This window comes from Stegostoma tigrinum, chromosome 10 (assembly GCF_030684315.1).
Source record: "Stegostoma tigrinum isolate sSteTig4 chromosome 10, sSteTig4.hap1, whole genome shotgun sequence".
Lineage (NCBI taxonomy): Eukaryota > Metazoa > Chordata > Chondrichthyes > Orectolobiformes > Stegostomatidae > Stegostoma > Stegostoma tigrinum.
In genome coordinates, this window is record NC_081363.1 from 57,968,186 (window position 1) to 57,991,897 (window position 23,712).

The following is a 23,712-nucleotide window of genomic DNA, read 5'->3' on the forward strand; positions in this document are numbered from 1 at the left end:
AAAGAAAAAAGCTGCAACCTTTGCGGGGAAGCGGGCCACCTCTATAGGGCATGCCTGCAACGTGGGACCACCTACGCTCAGGTCGCCGGCAGGGGCAATGCGGGGCAAGCCCCCCCCCCAGAGGAGAGGAAGGCACCAGGGCCCTGCAAGGACCCCCCTAATGTGCAAGAGGGCCAGGTCGTGCAGGAGGGCCCAGCCCCGCAGGATGGACCCGAGGCCAACAAAGCGCCCCTGCAGGCTCTGCTCCCCCCCGACAACCCGGAGTCGATGGAGGAGGCAACAGGTGACCCAGGGGAGTGGACGACGGTCCGGAAAGCGAGGAGGAAGGCGCGCCGGCGGGCCCAGGCACCGCAACCATCAGGCAGGACGAGACAGCTACAGGGGGGCTATAAGAGCTCCTCTGATGAGGGGGATTCGGAGGAGGCCCGCCCAAAGCAGAAGCTAAAGATCTCAAGAGAGAAGGAAAACAGCATCTCGCTTCCAGGTGACAGGAGGCATCCTGAGGCTCCCTCCGACACCCAGCCATGTGCCGCTGGGGCCCTGGAGGGCCCCCTGGAACTTTCATGCGGGAAGGAGGAAACAGCATGTCCCTAGCTTGACCCAGAGCTGGACTGTCCTGCCTCCGTACCCCCGATAGGGGAATGCCACCCGGAAGGCAGCACGGACGGTTTCCTGAGCCCAGAGAGCATCCAGCAGTTCGCCTGGGCAATGGGCATGAAGGGACAAGTGGAGGGGCTGGACCTTGGACTTGGAGAGTGTTCTGCGGTCACTTCCCACAATTGGGGTACGAGTTGCGAGCATTAATGTGCGTAGCGTCAAGTTCACCACAAGATGTGTGTCCACGTTGGCCTACCTGACCACCGTCAAGGCAAACCTCCTGTTTCTGCAGGAGTGCGGGATACCACACCTCAGCAGGTATGGGAAATGGTCAGATGCCTGGACCTGTGGGCTTTCAATCTGGTCGGGGGGTAACGACTGTTGCTTCTCGGGCCTGGCTATTCTGCTGCAGGGGCGCAACTTCACCATCTCTCAAGTTCAGGAGGTGGTGGGGGGGGCGCCTCCTAGTGGTTGATGTCACCTACAGGAACGCTCCCCTGAGGCTGATCAATGTGTACGCCCCAGCGGTATGGAGTGAGCAGTTGGCCATCCTGCAGCGGCTTCCACCCCTGCTGGCTACGTCCAGCCCATCATCCTAGGCGGAGATTTCAACCGCATCATCAAAGCAGATGGAAGATCCGGCGTGGGGACAGCGGGTGGGGGGAGTCAACTGGACGTCATGTTCAGATTCCTGATGGGCACGGTGAAGGTCACCAAGCTGCTCGACGTCTTCAGCACTCCTGCAGACAGAGCGCAGCGGAGATGCACCTGGTCGCGGCCAGACGGGTCTATCCGCTCAAGGATAGACTTCCTGTTTGTGTCACGGGCGTTCTCAGTCAGGTCCACCGGCGTCGAGCCAGTGTTCTTCTCTGACCACTGCCTCCTGCTGGCCGACTGTCACTTACAGGACGACCAGCAGGCCGGCAAGGGGACGTGGAAGCTCAACACGACTCTGTTGACCCCAGAGAACGTCGAGGAGCTTAAGAGGGAGTACACTGGTTGGAAAACCGTGAAACCCCTCTTTGAGTCTCCGGGAGACTGGTGGGAGACGGTGAAGGAGAACATCAAGAGGTTCTTTGTCCTCAAGGGTGTTCGGAAGGTGAGAGAGAGGTGTGGAAAGCTGTCGCGACTCCAGAAAAGGGTGCAGAACCTGCTCCTTCTGCAGTTGATGGGGGTCGATGTCACGGAGGACCTCCGCGAGGTGAGGGGCCAGAAAGCCTCGCTCTTCGCCACGGAGGCCTCCAGGATAATCTTCCAGTCCAGGGTCCGCTCCGTGGAGCAGGACGAGACGTGCTCGCCTTTCTTCTTTCAGAAGGTGCACAAAGAGAGTTCTGTGCTTAGCCGGCTGAAGGCGGAGGACGGCTCGGTGACGTCGTCTCGGCCCGACATTTTGAGGATCAGCAGATCCTTCTATGCCGGACTGTACGACGAGAAGCCCATAGACAGCACGGCCTCCGAGTCGTTCCTGTCGTCTATCACGGAGGTCTTAGACGACGGCACGAGGGAGTGGCTGGACCGGCCGATATCCCTGGACGAGCTGACCACAGCCCTCAAGTCCTTGGAGAGGAATAAGACTCCTGGGAGCGACGGCTTACCGATTGAGCTGTATTCCGCTCTGTGGGACCTGGTCGGCCGGGACCTGCTGGAGGTGTACGATAGTGCGCTTCGGGCAGGGGAAATGTGCAAATCCATGAGGAAGGGCATCATCACCCTCATTTACAAGAGGAAGGGGAGAGGGAAGAAATTAAGAATTGGTGTCCCATTTCACTATTGAACGTGGACTACAAAATCCTGGCCAAGGTCATAGCCAACCGGGTCAGGTCTGTCCTGGATTCGGTGATTCACCCTGACCAAACCTGTGCTGTGCCGGGCAGGAAGATCGCTGCGAGCCTCGCGCTCATCAGGGATATGATCGCCTACGTGCAGGACAGGCGGGTGGACACCTGCCTCGTCAGCCTGGAGCAGGAGAAGGCCTTCGACAGGGTCTCTCATGCTTACGTGAGGGACGTCCTCTCCAAATTGGGGTTCGGGGAGGGCATCCGCAATTGGATCTGGCTGCTCTACACCAACATCATTCGCACAGTCTAGATCAATGGGTGGGAATCGGACAGTTCTCCCGTCAGATCTGGAGTCAGGCAGGGCTGCCCGCTCTCTCCTGCCTTGTTCGTGTACTGTGTGGAGCCCTTCGCCGCATCCATCAGGAAGGATGTGAGCCTGAAGGGCATGACTATCCCATGCAGTGGAGGCTTTCAGGTCAAGACCTCCCTGTACATGGACGACGTCGCTGTCTCCTGCACCGATCGTCGGTCGGTGAGTAGGCTGTTGGACATCTGCGGCCAGTTTGAACTGGCCTCGGGTGCCAAAGTCAATAGGGGTAAGAGCGTGGTCATGTTCTTCGGGAACTGGGATGACCACTCCTTCATCCCCTTCACCGTCAGGACAGACTACCTGAAGGTGCTGGGTGTTTGGTTCGGTGGAGCTGGGGCGTGCAGTAAGACTTGGGAGGAGCTGAAGCAGAAGCTGGGCAGGTGGACGCTCCGGTCCCTCTCCATTGCAGGTAAGAACCTGGTTGTCAGGTCCGAGGGGCTTTCGGTACTGTTGTATGTGGCGCAGGCCTGGCCTATTCCCTGGACCTGCGCCGCTGCGGTCACCTGGGCCATCTTCCACTTCATTTGGGGGTCAAGGATAGACCGGGTCCGCAGGGACACCATGTACAAAGACTTGGAAAATGGGGGAAAGGGCGTACCGAATGCCACCCTCGCCCTGATGGCTACCTTTGTGTGCGGCTGCATCAAGCTGTGCGTAGATCCTCAGTATGCAAACACCAAGTGTCACTACTTACTGAGGTTCTACCAGTCCCCGGTGTTGCGAAGGATGGGCCTGGCCTCATTGCCGTGGAATGCTCCAAGTAGTTGGACCGTCCCGTACCACCTGTCCTTCGTGGAGAAATTTTTGAAGGGAAACACCTTTGACCACAAGGCCGTCAGGCAGTGGTCAGCACGTCGTATCCTCGAGACCCTTCGGGAAAAGGAGAGGGTGGATCCCATCGTGTGGTTACCCACGCAGACTGCCAAAGTCGTTTGGCAGAATGCCTCATCGCCAGAACTTTCAAACAAGCACAAAGACATTGCTTGGCTGGCGCTGAGAGGGGCTCTGCCAGTGAGATCCTTTATGCACGCCCGGAATCTCTGCGCCACCACACGCTGCCCTCGCGGCGGCTGCGGGGGGGACGAGACTGTCGATCACCTCCTTCTGGAGTGTGCCTATGTGCAGGAGGTCTGGAGGGGGACGCAGTGGTATTTGTCAAGGTTCATCCCGAGCAGCTCCGTGACGCGGGACTCCGTGCTGTACGGGCTGTTTCCCGGGACGCACACTGAGACCAACATCAACTGCGCCTGGAGGACCATCAATGCGGTGAAAGATGCTCTTTGGTCTGCCCGCAACTTGCTGGTCTACCAGCTGAAAGAACTGACCCCGACCGAGTGTTGCAGACTGGCGCAATCCAAGGTCCAGGACTACGTGCTGAGGGACGCTCTAAAGCTTGGGGCAGCCGCCGCCAAGGCGCGGTGGGGAAAGACCACGGTATGAAACCCCTCGTCCAGAATAGAAAAAAGGGCCCTATCTGGTAACTGGGTCCAGCTGGCGCCTTCTCCAACTGGTCAGGGGGCCAACGGGGACTGTGTGGGGTGACAACTGCTGGGGTATTTTCTTTGCTTTGCTTTTTTTTCTTCTTTGTTTTGTTTTTTTCCTTTAGTTGGTGTACGTACCCCCTGGGTATCCCAGAGCGTGTTGCATGACTGGGTAGGTGTATAACTGTTTTATTTTTTGTACATCTTATGAATAAAGTATATTTTTTTCAAATAAAAAAAAGTGACGAAACGTCTGAAAACTAACCTTCCAGCTCAGCGAGCAAACTCACATCCAGACACCATCTGCAATATTTTGCACCTTAAACCCCGCCCTGTGCCCTACATTCCCATTATCTCTCTTATCCATTACTATATCACCTCTGTTCAATGCCTTAATCAGTGCACCTTCACCTCATCACATCACATCATGAAATTCACCTTGCCTAACACTTTGCCCAGATCCTGTCTTCCATTAGCCCGCCTCAACCATGACTCATCCTTGCTCATTGTTCCAGTAATGCACCGAGTCAATGTTTTTTCTCTTAAACTAAAAAAACCCCCATATTACTCATGTGACAAATGCACCGCCTCCAAACTTTTCTTAGTCTTTATCGTGTTTTTGGATGTTGAACTCTTAAAAAGTGCAACGTCAATACAAGTTATATGCATACCATATCACAAGCTCAGAATACTGATTGCATCTGTTAGTCACGAATAATATTAAAGTCAGATTCATTTTAGGAACTTTTAGGAAGAACCAATTTTAGATAACACTTGTTTGAATTACTGACTAAGATTCTTCATTGAAATCTGGGAATTGATTTTAAATGGAGACGTATTTAAAACAGATAGAATTGAAGGGGAACTCCCATTGGGAGCCAACATGAAGACTGGCTCCCTGACGTTCCTGGACCTTGTTTGACAAAGTAGCACGAGCTTTAGCTCAAAACTGGTGGGAATGAAGCTGGGGCCAATGGTAAAAAGTGATGTCTCTGTTTCTAGAGCTTTCTCCAGTGCCATCATTGTGTTCCTCCACAACAGAAGTTGCTGGGTTTACAAGTAATAGCTAGTGATAACTAGCCTTTGAGAGCAGAAAGCTCTGCAGCTTCCCAATGTTGCTGAGTATATTGGATCCTATCAGACAGGACGGAGTGAACTCCACCCCTTCCTCTACATATTGTAATATATTTTCAAACACCTGAGCATGAATGCCCACCTTACTTTGCCTGACAAATTTCTGGGGAGGTCCCCTGGCTACCTCCATGTTGCTCCACTCCATGGCAATGATGACATGCAAATGGGACAATACCTTTTCTTAGGCCTTTTCTACTATGAGCACGATAAACACAGAAACTGCCAGTCTATGTGGCTTATGACAGAAGCTGACTCTTATAGAAGGCTACCTCAGTCAATGCTGGCCAGTCTTCAATAGTGCTATGGCTCCTGGCCTTGCTGCAGAGTTTGTAGGCACACTGGGCACTTTTTCCTTCCATGTTCAGGAGCAGCATGCATCCTCAATCTCCTCAGCTGGCATCAGTGCTGGAGGGTAAGTACCCAGAGGCCTTTCAGCAGAGTCTGACATCACACTTATGCTGCCAGAGTGAATAAGGTCATTGAAGCCTTTCTTGCACTGGACCCTGTTCCTCCTGACCACATTTTGAGCTGCAGTCGGTCTCAGTAATCCCAATTTGGTTGTCGCCTTCTCCTGCCACCCTCCAAAAAGAAAATATCATTCCTATCCCTCACTGACTCAAGGAGGTCCTCTAGCTCAGCTTCAATTAAATGAGAGGTAAGCTTCCCTCTTTGCCTTTCTTCATTCACCAATGAAGCATTGACAGTAATGGGTTTTGTGATGTATTTACATGTTGCCTGCACTTGCACAATCCCACCAACATTCTTGAACCATGTGAACACAGATAGGGCTGCAGCCAATTAGCATCCTGCCAGTTGAAAATCAGGCTTGTGACTGCTTCATCCATGGGGATTTGCTGGGAGTCAGAAATAGTCCTGATGTGCTCCTACTGTCAATTTCCCAACCATGAGTGATTATCAGGCCAGTGACTTCCTTAATGCATTGTTCACTTACAAGGCTTGTTTTATGAGGAATTTTAATAAGCATTGCTTTCCTCTTGGTAACAGAAAAAAACATGAGGATTAAAGTTTTAACTGAGAAAGATAGTTAAATATTTAAGCTTTATTGATGGCTGGAAAATTAAAATTGTGTAGGGGAACTAGGTTCAAGGACAGTTGACATCAGGATGGAAATCAGTCAGATGCAAGATACCAGAGCAGACAATGAACAATATGTTGTAAAAGGAGCCAGTAGTAAGTGTTTTTTTTAAAACCTTTGAATCTGAGGGATTGATTGTAGCCACAGTTACCAAATAAGGGAAACATTCCAGTGTGCTGGAGTCATGAAAGATTGAGCAACATTCCATGATTGTTCACATTTGCTGAGAATCGGGATATTTGTGGAGGCTCCACCTCCATTAGTTGTTTAATTGTCTGTCACCATTCATGACTGGAAGTGGCAGGGTTGCAGAGCTTAGATCTGATCTGTTGGTTGGTTAGTCCTGCCTGTTGCATGCAACTTTTGATGTTTGACATGTAAGTAGTTCTGTGCCTGATATACCCTCTAGCTGTTTTCTTTGAGGCAGGGATGGTTTCTCATCTCAATGGCCATAGTAGATTGAGGAATATGATGAGCCATGAAGTTACACATTGTCGTTGTATATGATTCTGCTGTTACTGATAGCCTACAATGCTGAAAGGAAGCTGGGTTTTGAGTTCCTAGATCTGTTTCAAACATGTCCTATTTAGAATGATGGTAGTATGACACACACAGTGAAGAATATCCTCAGTGCAAAAATGAAATGTTTATCATTCTTCAAATTTCTCTATCTCCTGCATGGGCCTCTGATATCAATGTGAGGTAGCTGCTTTCAGAAGTGGTGTGGTGGCATTGGTCATTCTGGTGATGCTGTAATGCATGGAGCTATTTCCAAAAGATAGTTAGGTGAGTCTCAGAGAAGTATGTTTATCCCTCTTGTTGGTTCCATCACTACCGCCCGCAGACCAAGCCTAGTGGCTATGTCTTTAAGGACTCAACCAGCTTGTTCTGCTGTGGTGCTACAGACCCAGTCTTGGTGATGGATATTGAAGGCTCTTCCCAGTGTACGTTCTGTAGCCTTGCCACCTCTGTGGTTCCTCCAAGTGGTGCTGAACATGGAAGATTACTGATTCATCAACTGAGATGAAAAGACTATAAGATCATAAGAAATACAAAACAGGAGCAGGCTGTTTGGCCCCTCAAGCCTGCTCCACCATTCAATAGGATCATGGGTCCTCATGCCCACTTTTCTGAATTTTCTGCAGTACTCTTGATTCCCCTACTCATCAAGGAGCTATGTATCTCAGCCTTAAATATACATAGGGGCTCTGCCCCTACTCCTTTGACAAAGAGTTCCAAAGACAGGAGAGGTTGTAAGTGATAATCAGCAGGGGAGTCCCTTGCTTAATTGTGAGACTTCATGGGGTCCAGAGTTAATGTTAATTTTACAAGGCAGACAGGGCTGTGTTTGCTGTTGACAGTTCTGGTGCCCAAGTTAAACAAAAAGACAACTAAAGCCTGGCTTCCTTACTATTGTATTTAATTTCCCTCAAAAGAAATGATAATATTGTACTAGCTTTCCCAATTATTTGCAGTATCTACATACTAACCTTCCCCGAATAAGACACCTCAATCCCTTTGAACCTTAGAGCTCTGCAGTCAACCATTTAGGTATAATTCTTGCTTTTCATTTTTCTTGGCAAAATGGATATGTTATATTTTCTCACATTATACTCCATTTACCAGATTTGTGGCTACTCTCTTAACTTACCTGTAACCCTTTGGTAGCTTCCATACATCTTCACAAGTTTTTTTTGCCTATCTTTGGGCAAATTTAGCAATAATACCTTAGCCCCTTCATCCAAGCCATTTATACAAGTTGTAAAATTTGAGGTAGAGGCGCTGGTTTCCCAGATGCAATTGTTATATCCTGCCAACCAGAAAGTGACTCATTTATTCCTACTCTCTGTTTCCTTTTAGCTAGGTATTTCTTTGATGTGACAGTTTATCAAAATCTTTTAGAAATCTTAATAATCTTCACTGGTTTTCTTTTATCCACTACTCTCATTATTTCCCCAAAGGCCTCTAATAAATTGGTTAAACGTGATTTTGCTTTCACTAAACCATGTTGACTCTGCCTGATTATCTTGAATCTGCAGTGACCTGCAATGATGTTATATAATGAGTTTCAGGCACCTTCCCTATGGCAGACATTAAGCTGACTGGTCTATAATTCCATGGTTTCTGTCTCCCTTGTTTTTTAAGTGAAGAAATTACATTTGCTATTTGTTAATCCATTGGAACTTTTCCCAACTCTAGGGAATTTCTAGAAATGAAAATTTACTCAATTATTATTGCAGAAGTCAGTTTGTTAAAGATCTCTGGATTGAATACTTCTGACCCCAGAGACTTGGTAGCCCACAGGTACAAAAACTTGCTCTGTACCATTTTCTTGGTGATTATAATTTCCTTCGCTCCTCCTTCTCGACAATTTCCTGGGCTATAGCCAATTCTAGGCTGTTAACTTGTAAACCCTAGGAAGAACACCGATGTAACGTACCTGTACAATTCATCTTCGACCTCCTTATTTTTCCTTATTAATTCCCCAGACTAACCTTTGTATAGAACCAATTCTCACTTTGTTACTTCCCCCTTTTTTGGAACACTTTGAAAGTTTTAATTTAAAATTGGAGAATTCAGGAGGGTTCCAATGAAATTGACCAAATAGTTACTCAGGAAATGTTAGACTACTAAATACAGACCTTTTATTAAATACAGAACCCACCCCCTCTTAAATAATCTCTCACCGTGTTAAAAGAAAGGAGCAGAGTAGCAAACTGTCTGTGATTGCTACTCCCCAGAAAACACAGTTCAATAAATTTGTTTACTCTTTGCTATGTTTTATTTTCAGTCCAATTTTTTACTCCAACCTATACTTGTGTAATTATGTATTTTTTCTTTACATTTGATACTAACTTTATTTTTTTTAATAAACAAATGATGGCATTTACACCCCTTAGAATTTTTCTTTCTCTTTGGAATGTTTCAATTTATTCAGCATATTCTGAACTACCTCTTAAATTTCTGCCACTGCATCTGGATTGAACTGCCCCTTGACTTAATTCACCAATTCACAGTACTAACCCGACTTTCTTTCCCTAATAACTATCATAACTTAAGCATAGAATATTATTTTTGAATTCATGCTTCTCTCCCTCAAGATGAATGCATAATTCAAGCATACTATGGATACTGCTGTTCTGTGGAGCTTCCGTGACAAGTTTATTTGTTCATCGTACATCAGTGCACAATGTCAATTTTTGTATAGTCTGGCATCTGGTTGGATCCAGATCATGCTGTTCCAAGAAACTATCCTAAAAATGGCCTCCAAACTCCTCATTCCAGATTGCCCATCTGATATTTCCAGTCGATATATAGAGTAAAATTTCCCAGGATTATCACCATACCTTTCTGACAATCCACCACTAATACTTCTATACCCCATCCTACCATTTGGTTACAGTTAGGTTGATGTTACATCACTGCCACTAATGACTTCTTGCCTTTAATTTTTCTTATCTCGAGCCAAATCAGTTCTATATCTGAGAGTCATCCCTCTCTATCATGCTATCACGTGCCACCCTCCAGCTTTTACAAGTGCCTGGTCCTTCATAAATTTCATGTACCCTTCAATATTTACTTCTGCATCTGTGACATTCTGCCACAATGTCTCTGAAATGGTTATCAGATCATACTTATTTCTATTTGTGCTATCAGATTTTTTTTGGTTTTGATTGCTATGTGTATTCAGATTCAGTCATTAGTTTTGGTCTTTTTACTATCTTTGCAACCCCTAGTCTTGATTTACTCTTAAATATGTACTATCTACATATGTACTATCTACCCCTTCGTGTCATTTCTGCTTGCCATTTCCTACGTCAATATCTATCTCTCCTGCTTTGTGTCTACTCTTTGATGTACCACATCTTTCCAAATTTGACCCCTTGCTCTCACTATTTAGTTTAAAGCCTCTCTATTTCCCTAGTTATATGATGGCTCACTAGGATGTCCATCCCAGCATGATTCACATGTAAACTATCCGAATGGTACAGACCCCTTTACCTAGTGGCACACAAACCAGAATCCACTCCTACTGCACCAATCTTTGAGCCGAACGTTTATTTCTCTTACGTTATTTGCCATATGTCAATTTGCATGTGTACCTCTGAGGGCCTTTTTAATTTGATGTCTGGCTTGTCATTCTGACTATGTAGAATCTTTTTTCTTATCCAGCCTATGTCATCAGTGCTCATAGGGACCATGATGACTGGATCCTCCTCCTTCTACTGTAACTTCCTTTGCAGCCCTGAGTAGATGTTCTAAGCATGGCATTGAGCAGGCATCAGAGCCTTCTGGAACCTTTCTCATTGCTACAGGGAACAGTGTCTGTTCCCCAACACTGTAAATATATCTAGATTAATGGAAACCCATATTCCTGCTCTTCCTCTTCTTCCTTCATTACTCAAATCCTATATGAGAATCAGGTTGTGTAGAACAGAAGATCATCATAAATTTGAAGCTATTCTTTAGTTAGGTTGTTGGACAACCACCCCCAAACCCCCAGCCCCCTACCCAGCCCCACCACCCCCCCGCCCCCCCAACCTCCGGCCCCTGGTAGCTGGCGTCTCAGCATCAGGCACTTACTCCCCAGAGACACTGCCATTCACATGAGCTACCGGCCTCTGGTTTGCTGGAAAATCTTGGTCATTGGGACCTACATTGCTGGAGTCTTGATCCCTAACTGACATGCGGTACTTTTTATCTGGAAAGATTGGAAGTCAGATCCTCACATTAATTTTTATAACTTACGTTGAGAATAATCTTGCTCAGTTATCTCATTGCTGTCCAAATGCCACACTACCACAAAAGGAAGTGGAGGCTTTGGGGAGGCTACAAAACGATTTACCAGCAATTTGCCTACTTTGAAGGGTATTAGCTATGAGGAGAGATTGAACAAACTCGGTTTGTTTTCACTTGAACAGAGAAGGATGAGGGGCAACCCTACAGACGTTTAACAAACTATGAGAGGCATGGATAGAATGGATAGTCAGAGTCTTTTCCCCCCAGGGTAAAAATTTCAATTACTAGGAGATATGGGTTTACGAATAAGAGGGTAAGTTTAAAGGAGATGTAAGAGGCACATTTTACACAGAGGATGCTAAGTGCCTGGAACATGCGACCTGAAGAGGTGGTGGAAGTGGATACAATAGCAATGTTTAAGAGGCATCTTGACAGATATATGAATAGGCAAGAAACAGATGGATACAGACTGTTTAAAGACAAAAAAGCTTTTTCGTTTAGAAAGGCTTCATGTTCTGGCACAGCCTCGGTGGGCCAAAAGCTCTGTTATAGTGCTGTGCTGTTCTTTCTTCTTTGTCCTTTGCAAGCTTGTTATGTGCAAATTGACTGCTACATTTCTCAGCACCACAGTGACTACACTTCAAACACACTACATTTCGTGTCAAATGCTTTCAGACATGGACATGGACATGGACATGCAAAATGCTATTTAATTACAAGGCCATATTTGCAAGGTGCATTCCCATGAAGGGGAAAGGTAGGGCAAATCAGTCCAGAGTTCCCTGAATGATAAAAGAGATAGAACTCAAGATGAAGAAGCGAATGTGCTAACGACAGAAGACAGGTGGATACCACAATCGAGAAGCAGACTGGATATAGAAGATGCAGAATGGAAGTGAGAAAGTAAGTACGAGAACGAAAGTGAGGATATGAAAAGATCTATGATCTGTCTGGTTGACCTGAATTGCTTTGGGATATTCCCAGTTGATATTAATACATCCCCAAAAATGCCAGGCTGGATAGATCACAATTAATTTTTATTTTTGCAACCAAAGTGCTTTTATACTGAAAAATAAGCATGCAACATTGCAGTTTTTGTTTTAATGATGAAAAAAAAGTTTATTAACACCATAACAGAAACAAGGAAATGAATGTACTATTGTCTTATAACTCAGCTTCAAAGATTTTTAAACACAGAATAGAAATAACCCAAGAACTCTTCATAAATTCAGCTGGGATCGGTACATCCTGGTCCAGCTTGCAAATATTTTTGCAACCTAGTGCTGTATTTCAAGCAACGCCCAATCGATTTCCAAGGGAGACAACATTTTTAAAAGTACATTTGCTGGATTTGAAATATTATTTGTCTTAAAACTGATTGTTAACTCCAAACACACAGAAAAACCCATACGTTTAACTAAGGATTCCAAGAACCCAAACCTGCAGCAAATGAAATTAAAATGTATGTATAAATATGTAAAATATATCTCACAGTTTCATCACAAAAGATGCTGATGGCTAACATAAAAGGGAATACCACAATCTATTATAGGCATATGAATAACATTCCCTCCAAGTTTCTTTCTGACTGCACAGGCCTCTAAGCTGAATGCATGGTGGTGAATCAATATTCAAATCGGCTGTATGCACGTATAGCCATGCCGCTTCAAAGGGAATGTTGCATATAAATAGTAAAAGCACTAAATAAAGGATTTATACATGGATTCTTGCGACTTAGCTGAAGTATTACATGAATACTTTGCATCTGCCTTTGTCAAGGAAGAAGATCTTGTTTAGATCATGTTTAAAAGATGGAATAATTTAGATACTCTTGCTTTACCCTTTCATATAATATGGACATTGTTAGAAAGCCCAGATTTTGTTTCCCACTTCCATAAATGCCAATGAGCTGAATGGCTTGTGGGGTCATTTCAGAGACCACTTAGTCAACCAGATTGCCAATGTTCTAGAGCCATATATAGACTAGACCAGGTAAAGATGGCAGATTTTGTTCCCTCAATGGAAGGGCTTAAGACTGATGAGGAGATCTTGGTCAGACTGTTCATGTTTTAAATTAATAAGGCACTAGGACCCAATCCCGTGCATTCAGTAATACTGAGGAAATGGCAAAGGTCATAATTTTCTAGCTTTCATTAGTCTTGGAAATGGCACAGGAGGACAGGTGTATGACAAATATTACATTCTCATTCACAAAATAATGTGCAGATAAGCCAAGCAATTACAGGCCAGTCAATTCAACTCTGATGGTTGAGAAGTGTGACAAAGTTGTCTAAAGTGTGTGGTTTCTTTAAGACATTTTTGGCAGTTCTAAGCTTAGAGATTTATACAGAAACAAAGTCTCTAGATGGAGCTGAAGATGTACAGCCAGTCCTTAAAATTGTAACAGGTATCAATTCTAGAACCCTCACCCCATCCCCCTCTCTGATGAAGGGTCTAGGCCCGAAACGTCAGCTTTTGTGCTCCTGAGATGCTGCTTGGCCTGCTGTGTTCATCCAGCCTCACATTTTGTTGTTTTCAATTGGCTGTGTGATTGGAAGCCTTAGACTTGTTTTTGATGTTTTAGCAACTAGTTGGAATCAGCCAATTAGTTTAAATCAAGCACTTAGCAATTGAAAGCCAATTGAATTTAAATCTGATAGTTTTGACAACCTCAGACCAATGTTATTGATGTCATCCAAGGTACATAAGGAGAGTGCTTTTGAAAGCCAGTGCGAGAGCAAACTGCCATCTGAGAATTAAGCACCTAGCTCTCACATGAAATCACTAAGCTCTCTAAGAAAACACCATCTATCCGTAAGAGGTACCTTGGCACTTTTAGCTAAGAGCCTTCTCAGAGAAAATGTCCCTAAGAGTAGGATCAGTGGAGGAAAGGTATTTATGACTTGAGAACAGCAGAAGAAAGGAATTTATAACTGGAGAGACAGTAGAGAAGGCAGAGCATTTCGGATGACACATTCAATAGACTTTGACAGACTAATTTTTAATTTCTTTGCCTTACTAATTGGATTATGTAAGTGGGACTTGTGTTTATTGGAATAACATACCGGTAGAATTTTGTTCAATTAGGGAATAGGTAAGAGCTGAGGGAATTGTTCAGGTTGTTGGTAGTTCTGTTAACTTGCTCGTGGTTAGGGTTAAATAAATAGATTGATATGGGAAGAAGGTAAAGAAGTTAAAATATTGAGAGATACAGGAACTAACCAGTCTCTAATAGTCAGAAATCATGCAATACCAGGTTACAGTCCAACAGGTTTATTTGAAAACACAAACCTTTGGAGCCTTACTCCTTCTTCAGGTGATAGTGAGAGAGGTGGAATCAGGCACAGAACTTACAAGTAAAAGATCAAACGGTCACACCACTGATGAGGATGTACTAAATAAACTGAAGGTGCTGTTAAATCTTTAATCAATGAGAATGTTTGAATTGATTAATATATACATATAAATCCCCAAATTTCTTTGAAGTCACTGCCCTGAGAGAACTAAAGGTTTTATCAGCATAAAGAAGAGGTGACATTTTAGGTCAGACAATGCATGTTAGATGTGAGGCCTTGTTTAGAATCTGTTTGCATTTCGGTTTGGAGTCAGACTGGTTTTATTTCTAAAGTAGGAATTTATAAAACTCCACCCTGACTGTCTATAAATTGCGTACCTTTTGAACAAAAGAGAATGTTGAGGTTGGTTGGCTCGCGGAGCTGGTTTGTTGTTTCGAGACGTTTCATTACCACGCTGGGTAACATCCTCAGTGCAGTTTCCGATGAAGCGTCAGTGTGTTTTCCCGCCGGGTTTTTAAAACTCTGGGGTCCGTTGAGATGGATTGCCTCACTTCCGGTTTTCCTTCACAGTGGAATGTATATGGGGTCGAGTTCAATGTGTTTATTAATAGCCTGCTTCATGGTGTCATGGCATGCTATTAATAAACACATTGAACTCACCCCATAGACATTCCACTACGAAGGAAAACCGGAAGCGAGGCAATCCATCACAATGGACCCCAGAGTTCAAAATTCAGGTGGGAAGACACACCGATGCTTCACCAGATGCTACAGTGAGGATGTTACCAAGCATGGTAATGAAATGTCGGCAAAACAACAAACCAGCTGAGCGAGGTAGCCAACCTCAAAACCCACAACCCGAGCTACAGATCTACTCCAAAACCTTAGGAAATAGAATGTATCTGCAAGTGTGTGTGTGTGTGTGTGTGTGTGTGTGTGTGTGTGTGTGTGTGTGTGTGTATGTGCAAAAGAATCTATGTCATGTTCTTCACAGCCTTCAACACAGTATCGATGATAATGAGCACCTCGCCAAGATCTTCCCCATGCCTCCACTTCTTGCCTCAAGCAACTGCCAAACCTTAAACAGACCAATGTTCACAGCAAACTACCCAGCCTTCAGAACAACATCGACTACAACACTATACAATCCTGCCATGGTAACCCCTGCAAGACATGTCAGATCTTTGATATGGACACTGTCATTGCATGTAGGAACAACACCCACCATTGCGCATGACAGATACTCATGTGACTTGGCCAACGTTGTCGCTCTCATTCGCTGCAGGCAAGGATGCCCCAAGGCATGGTATATTGGTGAAACCATGCAGACACGGTGACAATGGATAAATGGATACCACAAAACAATCGTCAGACGGGAATGTTCCCTCCCAGTTCAGCAGTCAAGGAAGTTCAGCCTCAGATCTTTGGGTCAACATCCTCCGCAGCGGACTTCGGGATACACGCAGAGTTGCTGAGCAGAGGCACATGGCCATGTGCGGTACCCATGAGGACGGCCTCAACCGGGATCTTGGGTTCATGTCACACTACAGGTGAACCCCACCACACTATACACTCCCACACTCAAACTCCCACACACACATAAATCTATAGGGTGAATTTGTATTTGCAGATAGAACATAGAACATAGAACACAGAAAAGTACAGCACAGTACAGGCCCTTTGGCCCACGATGTTGTGCCGTGGAATATTCCTAATCCAAAAATAAAATAACCTAACCTACATTCCCCTCAATTCACTGCTGTCCATGTGCATGTCCAGCAGTCACTTAAATGTCACTAATGACTCCGCTTCCACGACTCCCACTGGTAAACTATTCCATGCACTCACAACTCTCTGGGTGAAGAACCTCCCTCTGACGTCTCCTCTATACCTTCCTCCTAACACCTTAAAACAATGACCCCTCGTGGCAGTCAGTCCTGCCCTGGGGAAAAGTCTCTGGCTATCGACTCTATCCGTGCCTCTCATTACCTTGTACACCTCGATCAGGTCAGTTCTCTTCTTCCTTCTCTCCAGAGAGAAAAGTCCGAGCTCAGTCAATCTCTCCTCGTAAGACAAACCCTCCAGTCCAGGCAGCATCCTGGTAAACCTCCTTTGCATCCTCTCCAAAGCCTCCACATCTTTCCTATAATAGGGCGACCAGAACTGGACACAATATTCCAAGTGTGGTCTCACCAGGGTTTTGTAGAGCTGCAGCATAACATCGCGGCTCTTAAACTCGATCGTCCTGTTAATGAAAGCCAAAACACCATATGTTTTCTTAACAACCTTATCCACCTGGTTGGCAACTTTGAGGGAGCTATGCACTTGAACACCGCTGTTCCTCCACACTGCCGAGAATCCTGCCTTTAATCCTATATTCAGCATTTAAGTTTACCTTCCAAAATTCATCACTTCGCATTTATCCAGGTTGAACTCCATCTGCCATCTCTCAGCCCAGCTCTGCATTCTGTCAACGTCTCGCTGAAGCCTGCAATAGCCCTCGATACTATCAACGGCACCTCCAACCTTTGTGTCATCAGCAAACATATTAAGCCACTCCTCATCCAAGTCATTTATAAAAACTACAAAGAGCAGAGGCCCAAGAACAGAGCCCTGCGGAACACCACTCAGCACTGACCTCCTGGCAGAATACTTACCATCTACAACCACTCTCTGCCTCCTGTGAGCCAACCAATTCTGAATCCAGACAGCCAAATCACCCTGTATCCCATACCTCCTGACTTTATGAATGAGCCTGCCGTGGGGAACCTTATCAAATGCCTTGCTGAAGTGCATGTACACCACATCCACTGCTCAACCCTCGTCAACCTGTCTTGTGACCTCCTCAAAGAACTCAATAAGATTTGTGAGGCATGACCTGCCCCTCACAAAGCCATGCTGACTCCCTTTAATCACGCTATGCTTTTCCAAATAGTCATAAATCCTATCCCTCAGAATTCTTTCCAAAACCTTGCTGACCACAGAAATAAGACTGACTGGCCTGTAATTTCCAGAGATTTCCCTATTCCCTTTCTTGAAAAGAGGAACAACATTTGCCTCCCTCCAATCTTCCGGTACGACTCCCGTGGAGAGTGAGGAAGCAAAGATCTTCGCCAGCGGCTTAGCAACATCCTTTCTCGCTTCCCGGAGCAACCTAGGATAAATCTGGTCTGGCCCTGGGGACTTATCAATCTTAATGTTTGCCAAAATTTCCAGCACATCAACTTCCTCAATCTCGATCTGTTCAAGCCTGTTTTCCTGTTCCTCAAAGTTCTCATTCACAACAAGGTCCCTTTCCTTAGTGAAAACTGAAGCAAAAAACTCATTTAGGGCTTCCCCTATCTGCTCAGACTCCACACACAAGTTCCCTACGCTATCCCTGATCGGCCCTACCTTCTCCCTGATCATTCTCTTATTCTTCACGTATGAGTAAAATGCCTTTGGGTTCTCCCTATTCCTTCCTGCCAAGCCTTTTTTGTGCCCCCTCCTGGCCTTCCTCTGTCCACTTTTGAGCTCCTTCCGAGCAAGCCTGTAATACTCTAAAGCTGTGCTAGACCCTTGCTTCCTCCACCTTACGTACGCTGCCTTTTTCTTTTTGACAAGAAGCACCTCTGTACCTGTCATCCAAGGCTCCTTAATCTTACCCCTTCTTACCTGTCTCAGAGGAACAAATTTATACATCACTCGCAACAACTGCTCCTTAAACATATACGTTCTCTTTTGTTGAAAAAGCACACAGTTTATAGACAGTCAGTCAATGTGGTGTTCTATAAATTCCTTCTTCAGAAATAAAATCAGTCTCACTCCAAACCAAAACATAAACAGATTCTAAACAAGGCCTCACACCTAACAAGCATTTGACTGTCCTAAAATGTCACCTCTTCTTTACACTGATAAAACCTTTAGCTCTCTCAGGGCAGTGACTTGAAAGAAATTCAGGAAAACTTGTGTTTTCAAATAAACCTGTTGGACTATAACCTGCTATTGTGTGATTCCTGACTTTGTCCATTGCTGTCCAACACTGGCACCTCCACATGGTCTCTAGTAGTAACAGGTGAAAATATTTGCACTCCTTCTGAAATATTACCCAAGAGAGTGGTAATCTGTGGAATAAATGGAGAGAGATTAGGCATTCCTGGTGTAAGATCAGGTTGGAATGTCTAATCAAGACTGGGGAAGTGACAGTAGGAGTGATTGAAAGAGTGTCTATTCCAGGAATACAATTTGTACTTGGAAACGACCTAACAGCAATGCCCCTTGTAGTGGAGAAACCAAAGGAAAACTAGGGAACTGAGGAGTTAAAAGAAAAATACCCTAGAATTATTTTCTGAACGGTGTGGTAGCAAAATCCCAGTCATAAGTTACAGCAAGAAATAAAAAACCAAAAAGAGACAGACAAAGGAGTTGAGGTCCAGTTAGCTGACACCCTATTTGATGAAATGCTAAAGATAAAACCTGAACAGGTAGAGGATCAGGCAGCAGTGATTAATTCTGAAAAATTAATGGAATTACAACAAAAAGATGAGACAATAGTATGTTTATATCATAAAGCCTACTCGGAAAAGGAATTCAAATGCATTCCCGATTGTTATTATCTTCAGGATAGAATCCTAAGGCAAAAATGGAGACCACGGCAAGTTAGCCCAGGGGAGAAATAGGTGGAATTGCACCAGATTGTGTTGCCAGTAGTATACAGACATGAAGTATTTTGGGTAGCACACGAATTACCTGTAGGAGGTCATCTAGGAGTGAGGAAGACTCAGGCTAAGATACAAAAGCATTTCTATTGGCTTGGATTACATAAAGATGTGGTTGAATTTTGCCGAATCTGTCATATGTGTCAGCTAGTAGAAAAGCCACAGGTAGTAATAAAACCAGCTCCTTTCATGCCAATTCCTGCATTTGAAGAAACTTTTAAGCAGTTTATGATTGATTGTGTAGGCCCTCTCCCTATTACCAAAAGTATTTGCTAACCATAAGGGATGTGTCTACCAGATTTCAGGAGGCAATTCCATGAGGGACTATTAAGGCAATAAAGTTGTGGAAGAGTTACTTGCTTTCTGTACCCATTATGGACTACGCAGGGAGATTCAGTCAGATCAATGGTCCAATTTTACTGCCAAAGTATTTAAGTAGGTCATGGATAGTTTATGCATTGAATACTTTAAACTGAGTGTGTACCATCCTGAGTCCTGGGGAGCATTGGAAAGGTGGCATCAGACTGTAAAGACCATGCTGAGTGCTCACTGCCAGGATTACCCAAATGATTGGGATAAAGGTATCCATTTATACTGTTTGCCATTAGAGATGCCCCCAAATTAACAAACTCAGTTTATTCCAATTGAGTTGATATTCAGAGCAAAGAACAAGGATTTTGAAATGAATTAAGGAAAATTTGAATGGTCTGAAATTGGAGATTTCACATTGGATTCTGTTTCTGAGGTGGGAGCAAGATTGAACAGAGTAGCTGAATTAGGTAGACAACATCTGGAGGCGGCACAGCATCTAATGAAGCAAGAAGCAGATAAGAACTCTATGATTCATATGTTTGCCTGTGGGGATAAAGTATTGGTGCTGTTGCCAGGGGTAGGAGATCCCGTCAGAGTAAGGTTTAGCAATCCCTATCAGAATGAGAAGAAGTTGAGTCAGGTGAATTTTCTGGTCAAAATAACAGATAGGAAAAAATTTGATCGGGTATGTCATATGTTGAAACCCCACTATGACAAGGACAGGGAACTGGAGAAACAGATATTAGTTACTGCCCCTTAGAGTGAGGAATCAAATTTACATGATTTGATTTTGGTATGCCTCAAAATGAGTTGGATAAGAGGAAGTCCTTAGAAAATGGAATAGGATTGAGACCTATCTTGTTTCAGAATTGAGACCTATGTTTCAGAAACAGAAACTGAATTGAGAGGCTTGAGAGGCTTATTGCAGTAATATGAGGGCATATCTAGGAATAGAATGGGGAGGACTAATATTATAGTGCGTGAGTGTTGAAGTAGGGAATGCTGTTTTGATAAAACAACACCCCTGTAGGCTTAATCCTCTTAAAGCCACACAGGCACAGAGGAATTGGAAGTGACGCTCCAAGAAGACATCATCGAGCTGAGTCAAAGCGAGTGAAGTTGCCAATCGTGTTGGTTCCAAAACCCAATGGTATTCAGCGATAGTGTGTATTTTCGGAAGGTTGACAGCATAACTAAATCAGACTTATATCCAATTCCAAGGCCGGAGAACTGAGTGGAAAATGTTGGACAAGCCACTTAGATCACAAAGTGGACTTTTCTCCTGGGTACTGGCAAGTACCTTTGTCAGAGAAAATGAAAGAAGTTTCTGCGTTTGTAACCCTAAATGGAAGTGTCAATTTAGAGTATGCTGTTTGGTACGAAGAACGCACCAGCCAAATTTCAAAGACTTATGAACAGAGTTTTGGCAGTATTGACTAATGGTGCTGTCTATATAGATGACTTAGTGATTTTTAGCCATTCTTGGGAAGATCACATGATACATTTGGCAGAGCTCTTCGAAAGACTATTGGAGGCAAAGCTGGTTATAAATTTATCAAAAACTGAATTTTCAAAGGCTGAAGAGATATTCTAGGGACACAACATTGGACATGGAAGGATGACCCAAAAAAACGTGAATTCGAAGGCTGTCAAGGTATTTCTAAGACCGTCCTTGAAGAAAGAGGTGCATTGACTTTTGCAACTGAGCATATTCTCCTGGAAGTTTGTACCAAACTTTAGTAGCGTAGGGGCACCGCTGGCAGATTTGCTAAAGGAGAACATGAAATTTTAGTGGACAGAACAATGCCAGGTGGCATTTGAGAATTTAAAAGCCGTGTTAACCGCTGCACCAGTTTTAGCCACACCAAACCTTTTGAATCCCTTTAAAGCCGCTATTGATGCCAGCAATGTAGGGGTTGGAGCTACATTGATGCAGGAGGATGTTGGCAGAATTGAAAGGGCAGTTGCTTATTTTTCAAAGGAACTCAATATCCACCAGAGAAAATACTCCACCATTGAAAAAAATGCTATTGAGTTCGGTACTGGCCGTACAGCATTTTACTGTCTGTGTAACAAACAATGTTTTGGAGACGGTTGTGTATACAGACATCTCACCTTTTTAGAATGATTTAGGGCAAGAACACGAGATTATTTCATTGGAGTCTTATGTTTCAGGCTTTTACTTTACAGATTTACATGTTGTGGGTCATGAAAATGTTATTGTAGATGCGTTATCATGGGCTTAAAAGAAGATTTATAGGTAAGATAGAGCTGGTACGGTTGAGTGTTATATGTGTAAGCAGAATTAGTATGAACGGTGTAACTTTAAATTACTGACCTATGTATCTTGGATAATGCTGTTTTTTTTTGGGCCCAAACATGCCTTCCAGGTGAAGCAACTCTTCATCTGCACTTCCAAGAATCTAGTCTACTGCATTCGCTGCTCACAACGTGGTCTTCTCTATGTTGGGGAAACAAAGTGTAGACTCTATGTTCTGCCTGCAAAAAAGACCCTGAACTACCTGTTGCCTGCCACTTCAATGCACCACCCTGCTTCCTGGCCAACATCGCTGTCTCCGGCTTGCTACAGTGTTCCAGTGAAGCCCAGTACAAGCTGGAGGAACAACACCTCATTTTCCGCTTGGGAACCCTACAGCCCTCCGGACTCAATATTGAGTTCAATAATTTTAGGGCCTAACCTCTCCCATGTCCCAGCACCCAGGCCCACACACCAGGCCTTGTTACCACATAGCCTGCCATTACACACCCCCTGTTGTTAATCACTAACAGTCCCCAGTAACAACTACTCACCCTCCCAGCCTGATCATTAGCAACTCCTTTGTCTGTCCAAATGCGTTTCTCTCTTTGGGCTCTATCTTTTCGTTTACTCCCTAGCCCACCCACCTCCCTATTTTCTGCATATAAACTGACGTTTTCCCAGCTACCATCAGTTCTGAGGAAGTGTCACCAGACCCGAAACATTAACTCTGTTTTCTCCTCCACAGATGCTGCCAGACCTGCTGAGCTTTTCCAGCAACTTTGTTTTTGTTCCTGATTTACAGCATCCCGCAGTTCTTTTGGTTTTTATTTAAAAGGATTGTTGAGTGCAAAGCTGATGATATTGGTATGATCCCAGCTGATGGCAACACCAGTAAATTACGTTCCAGAATGAAACCTTGTTTGATAGACCGTAAGTTTTATTTTTGCAATTTGGTTACTGTGGTAGTTAGCTGCTAAATATATGTACTCGAGGTTGCCAAGTTGTTTTTAATTAAAGAAGATGCATTTATTACAAAAAAGGAAAAACAAAGGCTTGTAAATAGATATGTATAAAAGACTACTTTGGTAGATCATCATTGACAAAACATACATGATCCTCAGCTTTATTAATAAGGGGCATGAACTACAAAAGCATGGAGATTTTATTAAATTTGTATAAAATATTGGTTTGGTGCAGCATCAGTCACAACACTTTATAAAAGATACAAAGGTATAGGAGGGAATGTTGAAAAGATACATGAGATTGATTCCAGGGATAAAAAAAAACCAACTGAAATTCCAGCAGGCCATGCTGCATGCATGGAGTTGTGAAGAAAATATGAAACATTAACTCAATTTCTCTCCACAGAGGTTGCCTGAACTTTTGAGATTTTTCAGGTGCATTGGTTCTAATTTCAAATTTCTAGCATCAGCAATGTTTTACGTTTAGATCCAGGGATGAAGAACTTGCATAATATAGATAAATGAGAGATTCTGGATTTTATCTCCTTGGAGAAGAAAAAGTTGAGAGAAGTTTTAATAGAGTTCAAAACCAAGAGTCCAGACAGAGTAAATTGGGAAAATAAAGCCCTCATTGTTAGTGGGATTGAGATTAAGAGGATATAGGACGTAAGATCATTGGTAAAATAAAATAACGAAGATAAAAGACAAAAGAGTTTCAGTGGATTTAGGTCTGGAAATTGTTGCCTGACAGTCTGGTGTAGGCCAGTTCAGATTATTTTCTGAAAAGGAAGAATGTGCAAGAAAGGAAGAAAGGTGGGGAATGACATTATGTGAACTGCTCAATCAGAGTGCTGGTATGGAAACAATGAACTGAATGGCTTCTTTCTGTGCGTTGTGTGTGTTGTTCTGTGTGTTGACCATGTCCCTGAATTGCATGGAAGTTGAGAGCTATGATCATTTTCTAAGGGGCTGGCAGCACTATCCTCACC

The 23,712-nt window shown here is 44.2% G+C and overlaps 1 protein-coding gene across 4 annotated transcripts in view; it reads left to right on the plus strand.

The window, feature by feature from the left end:
* The window catches only part of ttc6 (tetratricopeptide repeat domain 6), a 219,341-nt gene that overhangs the window by 42,815 nt on the left and 152,814 nt on the right, over window positions 1-23,712 (plus strand). Inside the window, exon 1 of one of the 4 annotated variants that reach the window (XM_048537048.2) lies at window positions 22,601-22,691. The exons of the other annotated variants lie outside the window; for them this stretch is intronic. The gene's annotated coding sequence lies outside the window, so the exon portion shown is untranslated. Of the gene's footprint in view, window positions 1-22,600; window positions 22,692-23,712 lie in introns of those variants that run through there. 4 annotated transcript variants of the gene reach the window in all.